Here is an 8,650-nt window from a genome sequence, read left to right as displayed (position 1 = left end):
ATGGGTTTAGATGCAGCGGACTTTTTCCGAATTGCTGGCACGTTTTTTTTTTTTTATAGAAACTATATATTTCTTTACTCCTTGATATCAATATGTCGGCATTTAGCAAGCAAGCTAGTCAGAGCATTCAGTTACAGACGTCATTGGTGTTGATGTGTTCCACTTTCACTTCAAATGCTGGACATCTCTGGTCATTTAAACGTCAAAAAACAATATATACCGTACTGGTAGATAGATTTTTTTTTAACAGACGTTTCTTCATAATGGGGTTTTGTGGTTTTCACACATACCGCATTATGATTCTTTGACAAACTGATTCTCATTGCTAACTTTAGTGGTCGATAGAATTGGTCGCTAGCTTGATTGGTCGCTGGAATTGGTCGCTAGCTTGAGTCTGGTATTAAAACATCAAAGTTGTCAAATTAAATCCTTTTACTAAGCTTGCGTATTATAAATCACCTGATTAGTTTATGATTTCCATCAACATGCCAAAGGGCGTTTGGTCCAGATACATTATAAGATCTCCTATGTATTGTCCTAGCCCACCTTATTGCTATACCTGCCTCATCAACTCGAATAAGTGATTGTGCAACTCTTGACCTTTGTATCACAACACCTTCTGACGCCAGTGTACCTTGAACTAGTCTTTGCCCACAAGATCTATTAAACTGGGTAATGCGTCGAACCCAAACGTCTAATTCAGTGTCAGAGATTTTGGTGTATCGTCTTCTTAGACTTATTCCAAAAGATCTGAAATTAGGTAAATGGCTATCACTAGTAGGCCTACTAAAAAAAAAAATTTAAAAAAATTAAAAAAAAATAATTCTGATGGTCTTTTTTTATTCTATAAATGCAGTTAACAAGCACTTTCACCCATGTATACCGTTTTTTTCCATTACAGTTCCCTTCCCTTTATATGCATGATGTACATCATGCCTTTGGACGTTCATATTGTGCAATTCTTTATATGCATGAGGTATATTTGATTTGGACGTTAAGCAAGCGGCAACCAATCACCAATGAAATACAAAATCAATTTTGGAAGGTTTTGTGAACAACTTAAATTATAAAAAAAGGAAGCAGATATAACAAAATGAAACCAAAATTTCAATAAAAAGAAAAGCTATTGATAATTAAAAATCAAAGTACTGTAGTACTGAACATCGGATGTCCGCAGGTTCTAGTGGAAGGTCACACGTACTTGTCTCGGAAAGTAAATTACAGCTCTATACCTGATAGTGAGATTAATGTACAGAGATATGTTTTTTTTCAGAGACAAGTTCGTGCGTGGATGATGAATAAATGACAGGGACTTCAACTTCACCGTTATAATCATAATATTGTAGTAATATTATATTAATATTTGTATATAACAGTTACATGTATATATAATTTTCATCCATTTGTATATCATTCTATTCTACTATTCTAATAATAGTGCAGTGCAAGTGCATGGTGGACATTCTCTGTAATAGTTCGATTTTTCTAAAAGATTGGATTTGAGCAGGCATTCATATTTTCACGCAAAACGTTCTTGGGATATTCTTCCGCATGCGTTAACACTTTTTTTTCTGTACGTGTGCATAGATATTTATGATTTTTTTTACTTATATATATATATTTTAACGACAAAACATTTTCATATTATTAATCTATGTTCTAAAAACAATATTTATATAAGTATTCATTGAAGAAATTAATTTATAACAAGCGATAAGGAATGTTATTTTGCACTCGATAATGTCCGCATATTTATAAATCGGTTTGTGTTCAATATCGTAGCAGCTACGTAGCGGCTACGTAGCTGCTATCAATATCTATATAGAAACTATAGGCTAGCTACACGTTCAATAGACAAAAATCTACGCAGCACTACGTAGCAGCTACGATATTGAACGAAAGATACGTAAGTAGAAATCTATGTGGCAACAATACATCGGAATGCCATCACGGTCATCGCGATGTAATATAAAAGGAGATATTAGGTTTATGTAAAAGACATAGCAACTCAGCGACGCGAATGGTCAAGTAGTTCTAGAGAACAAATCTTCACCAATATTTAAGAATTGAATGCTTCTTTTTGTAACTTCATTGGGGTGTAAAAGCGTTGACCGAAGTACATTTCATATGAAGCGCGAAAGCGCTTCATTCTAAAAATGTGCGCACAGTCAACGCTTTTACAACCCTATGAAATTACAAAAAGAAGCATTCAATACTTATAATTACATTTTTTAGCTAGGATCATGAAAACACGATTTTTATCAAGTTTTTATTTAATTTACCTGTGCACTTTATTGTGGGACCTCGTGTCATCATGAATGATAAATTTTATTGTGTAATGAAGTTGATTAAGGAATAACGCGAGAATGCAGTGTAGCCAATCAGAATAACGTATTATAATGAAACATACATCTAATGTAATTATACATATACCAAGATATGATTGATCATCCAGAATCTAAGAAGGTTGTCTATCACAACTCTGTATACTTATTAGTCAGTTTTGGTTGTGGGTGTATTTCGATGTATTTTTTTTAACCACAACATAAAAAAAACCAATCCTTTATAACTTTCTTCAACAGAAATGTGTTCTGGTGAACTTAACATTTTGATCATATTATGTATTATAGCTAAAATATATTGAAACATCTTTAAAGTTAAAGTCATATGAAACGAGTGACTGGTTAAAAATAATGTTTATCCAATTCTTGAACCAATGCATGTATATATCATAAACTTAGTCTTCTGTGCACGATTTTATCATTTTTTACGCAAAGATATCGTTTAATCGTCATTTTTTTTCTCTCTGTCTGTTTTTATTTAACAAATATGGCAGCTCATTAATTGCCGTGTTTTGAAGTCGAAGTTTACCGATTGTCACCTTACAGTAAACAATCAACAATTTTTTATGTGTTCTGTATTCAATGATGGTCGTAAACAGTTTTTGAGAAAAAGATATAGAAATCAACCAAATTCATTGAAATTACATAAACTGATGAATAGTAAAAATCTTTCTGATCTTAACAACTTGTGCAAATTTATAAGACTAATAAATATGCATTTAGGCTCTCCTGGGTAATTCATGTACTTGATATCATTTAGTTTAATATGTATACCATAATATATGATATGTGCCTCCCTCTTGCTTTCGTATAATTTATGTATGTCTGTACATATACATTATGTAATATTTATTTTGTGTATCTCTATACCAATGTAATTTGGGTTGTTGAGAAATAAAGATATATATAGAAGCGGGAACAAAGAAGCATAGATATTGAGCACGTGTATAACATATAGAATAGAATATTTATTATTCCAAACAAGGGCCCTTGAAGGGCAGCATAACATGTACACATAAAACAATACATCATGATTTGTAACAGAAAAACATTTTTATATATTAAAATGAAACATTAAAAAGTTCAGACAGATGTTATTTTCTTCATTCTATAAAAAATCACATACATTTAATTCCAGGCAGGATCAGAACTATAAAATCATTACAATTATCATTGTTATTACATACATTAATTAACATTTCGTCTAACATCTAGACATGTAATAATATAGCTCCCAAAATATTTAAGTATAGACAAATTTTCATTAGTAAATAACCAAACAAATTTTGCCTCATTTGAAAGATATATAAAATTGGGACAGATACAGTTTATCTCCTTGAAAAATATCTCCCTATCATTATTGTATGCTGGACAACTAGTAATAAAATGTTGTTCATCTTCAACCAGATTTAGAGTACATTTCTTACAAAGCCTTTGGTCTCTTTCTATATATAAAGTTTTATACCTGTCTCTTTCTATTTTGAGATCATGTGCACTGATTCTGATTTTACATATGGCACTTCTCAATTGAAAATTGTTTAAAGATAGATACATTTCTTTCGAAAAACAAGTTTTAAGTTTGAAATAAGTATCTAATTTACTACTCTTTGTATCTCTTCTTTTTGTGTTCCAAAATTTTACAAAACTATTACAAAGTTTTTGCTTAACTGACTTGATAAAAAAGTTGAGCTTTACCTCCAAATTATGAATATTCAGCTTTTTTAAAATGTAATGTATGGATGAATACCAGCATTCAATATTATTATTAAACATGTTTTTGTTACACATATAGGTATCATACAGTAAACCATCTTTCATATTTTTTATTCTAAACCAATATTTCAGCATTGATAATACAACTGAAAAATATAAAGGGAATCTACCAAGCTCTCCTAGCACAGCTAGGTTAGAAGACTTTTTGTTTACACCTAATATATACTTCATATATCTTAAATTGGATTTATCTAAAAAAATCATTCATATGAATGTGCTGTAATAAATATTCACTTTCTTTCTGGCATGCTGCAGAGCTAGTTTTAAACATACCTGTAATTTCACTGCCATACATTAAAATGGGTTTTATTGTATGGTCATATATATGTAATAGAGTAGAAATACTGGGATTGGAAGATGATAAAGATCTTTGCAATTTGAATACAGCTTTTAGTGATTTTTTGTATAATTCTTCCTTTCCTTGCTTAAAAAGTCCACTAGATATAAATTTTAAACCTAAATACTTATAATTGTTAACACATTCTATTGTATCTTTTTCGAAATAAAAATATTCTTTTAAAAGTTTACCAGGTTTGTTAAATATAATAACTTTGGTTTTAGATAGATTGACCTCTAAACACCATTTAGTACAAAATTTGGATAAACCATCAAGTCGTTTTTGAAGACCTGCCTTGGAACTAGAAAAAATAACAATATCATCTGCATACATGAGGCAGTCAATCCTGCGACCGTTTATATCAACAGAGTCTGGGCTTTCCTTAGATACATCCGGTAAATCATTTATAAAAATCTTGAAAAGGTTTGGACTTAAAACATCCCCTTGCTTTACTCCAATTTGAGAATAAAAATTAGGAGTAAGCACATCATCTATTTTAACACATAATTCACTTTTATTGTACATATCTCTCAGGATTGCATAAAAGTTACCACCTATATTATGTTTTAATAGCTTATATTTTAAACCAGAATGAATGACTTTGTCAAACGCTGATCATATAAAATCAGATAATAGTATACACCTATTGACAGGGTATGAGGGTAATAGCAAGTTTTTTGTCCCTGATATACCAACTATTGCTCGAGGCGAAGCCGAGGGCAATAGTTAGTTTCAAAGGGACAACAAACTTGCTATTACCCTCATAACCAGTCATTAAGTGTTTTATTATACCGAACAAAACAACTTTCTAAAAAGACTACATACACCACTTGAAAAAAAAATGATCACATAGACATGTACAAGATGAACTATCAGGTTTTTTTTCCCTGTGTGGTATTTGTCAATAATCTATTTACTGTAATCAAGACCAGGAATCCTTGTGTAAAAATTGCCGTGCATATGATCAACATTAGCTAAAATATTTTACCGTACACCAAAGCAATCCCAGATTATGAAGACGACGACAGACCAATACCATACATTACATGTTTTAGTTCTTAAAATATGTCGCGTAGATTTTCTTTTTCAATTGCTTCTGGTAAGTAATATATTAATTTGAAATTACGACAGATACATACAGATTATAACGTTTACGATATTTCAGAGTTTAACGTTGCCAAGCGCACAAATCCAAGCAGAATAGTCGATGACGTCATTGTTGTCCAATGAAAAATTAGTATGAAAAAGTACGGGAAATATGTTTATAAAACTATTGACCGGGGTAATAGTCTTTGAAACTATTGACTGGCAAATAGTCTGTGGAATGAAATAGCACAAATATTTCATTCTTTTTTATATAGAAAAAACATACTGAGGTATAATAATTTATCTTAATGACAGATCCACGCGTATTGCGATCACCGGATTTTTACGAGAAGGGTCACGCTAAGGTCACTTGCATATACGGAAAATATGTCGGCGAATTGCTGGAAGCAAGCAATTAAAATAAAGTAAACTTCTTCTAAATGTGGACCAATTAAAGAATTTTCTTCAGAAAAAAGTATATGTACATAAGTTTTATAATGAAAACTATCCATTTAGTTATAAAAATCATATGCATCATGTTTTTTAATCTGAGGTTTCATATGACTTTAAACATTTGGTCACTTTATTATTATTCTAACCTAACGAGGAGGCCTAATAAACTTTCATAATCAGTGAAAGGAACAAATCAATAAGAAGAATCGATCAAAACTATATATACGGAATACAAACCTCAACCGTCGTTGAATGCTTGACACTGATAAGTGTAGCAGTCTAGCCATGTGTTTTGCAGTAAATCCCATCTCCATAAAAAATAATAAGTGATTCCTAGATATGTAATACCTTGGGCGTCCAGCCGTTTCAATCATGCGCAGTGTTATTCCACTATTTACTGTAAGGGAGCTGGTGATTAAAAATATAAGAGTAAGGTAGCACTCCACAGTTATAAAATTAAAATTGAACCAAAAAATGTTTAATCATCTTCTATTCCTGGCTTTCTAATAGATTAAGCCAACTGTTTGTGTCATACATTTGTATATGTTTGTAATCAGTATCTGCCATAGATTTGATTTTCAAAGTCAAAAGTTATAATGGTAAAATGTAATTGCTTTTTTGTTTATCCATGGCAACATTCTGCGTTGATTTATCATAAGATATTGCAAAAAGGGGGATGAAAATGTCACATATTCACATAAAATTTGGTTCTAACTAGAATTTCAATGCCTTTGAATGAACACTTTTCTGAAGACATATAATACTATTATATGTCTCTGGTAAAATGCATACATATATATTGTACTTATTTTCATTTCAAAATAATGTCATCCCAAACAAAAAAATCTTACCTCTGTCTTTCTTCAACATAATTGATTAAGCGTTGAAGTAAAGGGATAAGACTATCACACTGGGGGTAGGACCGGGTCATCCTCCCAATATTACGCCACAAAGCATTCAGTCTTATTACCGAAGTTTCAACCAAATCAGCGAACATGTCGTCATTGTTTAGGGCACGTACAACATCATTTATAACAGTTCTGCAAACATCGATAAATCCTCTAAAATTGACGTCGTAAGCCATGTTTCAAAAAGAAACAAAATCCCCATTTATATAAATGATGGAAAAATCTCCATAAAAACGATCGGTTACACCAAACAAAGAGACAAAAGCACACAGTCAGCTTGTGTTATTTTCTTTAAAAAAAATAATTAGAGAGAAGAAATCACCCAGATTAGATTGAATCTCATTTTACAGCAGTGGATAGACACACAGCTTGAATTGCTTCTAATTACGTAGATCATTATTTGAAGATATGTAGGCTCATGGAAGCATTATATTGACAGGAACAACAACAAGGCTACTTAAAATTTTACTATCTTCTGATAATTCGTTAATAGAAATTAAAACAGAGGCAATAACGGGTTGGTCAAGACCGGCTTGATCATTGTTAACAATTAATGACATTATATTCTAGTTTTATAAAAGCTTTAGTCCGACTTGGGTATTTTATTATGTTTATATTTTTGGATTGTTCTCCAAAATTTGTATTAGATGTCGGTTTTTTGAATGATTTTTGTTGTTACAAATTGTAATGTCAACTTATATATCCCATTGATATAATGGCTATTACACCAATGTCTATACTTCTTAGTATTTCCCTGAGTGTTTATTTATCAATCTTAATTATGACTGACAACTGGACATTGATTTTCTGATATGATGATCTATATGTATGTTGTATCAATTATATATGTTATGTGTATATGCCCCCCTGGTGACCTAATTTGGAAAATAAAACTTATCTTATATAACATTATTTTCACCCTCTGCTGCTAACCACAAACTATTTCGACAAACGGTAACGGAGGTATCATGATATGTAACAGTATTTATACTAAGATTCAAAGTAAATGAAGCACTACAGTCCTTTTTTTGCATACTCCAAACAACAGTCTTCAAAGATGAATTTCTCAAAAACAAATGAATTTTCAAAAAATTTAACTCATTTTAAATTATTAAAAAGCTATTTCTTATTCTATTATAAAGCATTTAGTACGATCAATGAAAAGTAAATCTTAACAACTGCCAAAAATAGTGCTATTCAAACTTGGATGAAAATAGTACATTCAGGTCATATTATAGAATACAATTGTATCTGTGCCTTTGATTTTTATTTTTGTTTTGAAATCCCGTTATTTGTGTTCCACATATTAATCGATTGTTGCATCAGATTATCAGTAAATCAACACTACTTTTACTGTTGATCTTGTTTAAGAATGTGTTAGATACGGAGGCCACACATGGACAAAAATAAAAATAAAATTAATCCGTGATCACGAATTCCCAACAATAACTTATTACATATAACAGTAATAATTCGGAAGAGGATGCTGAATCCACATTTGCACTAATACACCTATAAGGAAATTTACATTGTTCAAGTGATTTTTATTAAATATTATGAATTAAAGGAAAGAGTATTTGAATTACATCAACAATTTCATTCTATTACATAGAAAATGTATACTAGATTTCACGTCGGTCTTATCAGAAAAATATATAGATAGCGATTAACCGACATAAATAGCGATTAACCGTTAAAAATAGCGGTTAACCGATAAATATAGCGGTTAAACGCTAAAAATAGCGGTTAAC

The 8,650-nt window shown here is 30.9% G+C and overlaps 1 long non-coding RNA gene across 1 annotated transcript; it reads right to left on the bottom strand.

Annotated features, from left to right (window-relative positions):
* Positions 1-462: 462 nt before the first annotated feature.
* LOC127729185 (uncharacterized) lies at positions 463-7,444 on the bottom strand. The gene is made up of 3 exons (XR_007994539.1): positions 6,843-7,444; positions 6,229-6,399; positions 463-750 (listed from the first exon to the last, which is right to left on the bottom strand). It is a non-coding gene; the product is annotated as an uncharacterized LOC127729185 (long non-coding RNA).
* Positions 7,445-8,650: the final 1,206 nt, after the last annotated feature.

The sequence above is a fragment of the Mytilus californianus genome, unplaced genomic scaffold (assembly GCF_021869535.1).
Source record: "Mytilus californianus isolate M0D057914Y unplaced genomic scaffold, xbMytCali1.0.p SCAF_2, whole genome shotgun sequence".
In the NCBI taxonomy this organism is placed as follows: domain Eukaryota; kingdom Metazoa; phylum Mollusca; class Bivalvia; order Mytilida; family Mytilidae; genus Mytilus; species Mytilus californianus.
Note: the sequence above shows the minus strand (reverse complement) of the source record. Positions and strands in the feature narration are given on the sequence as shown.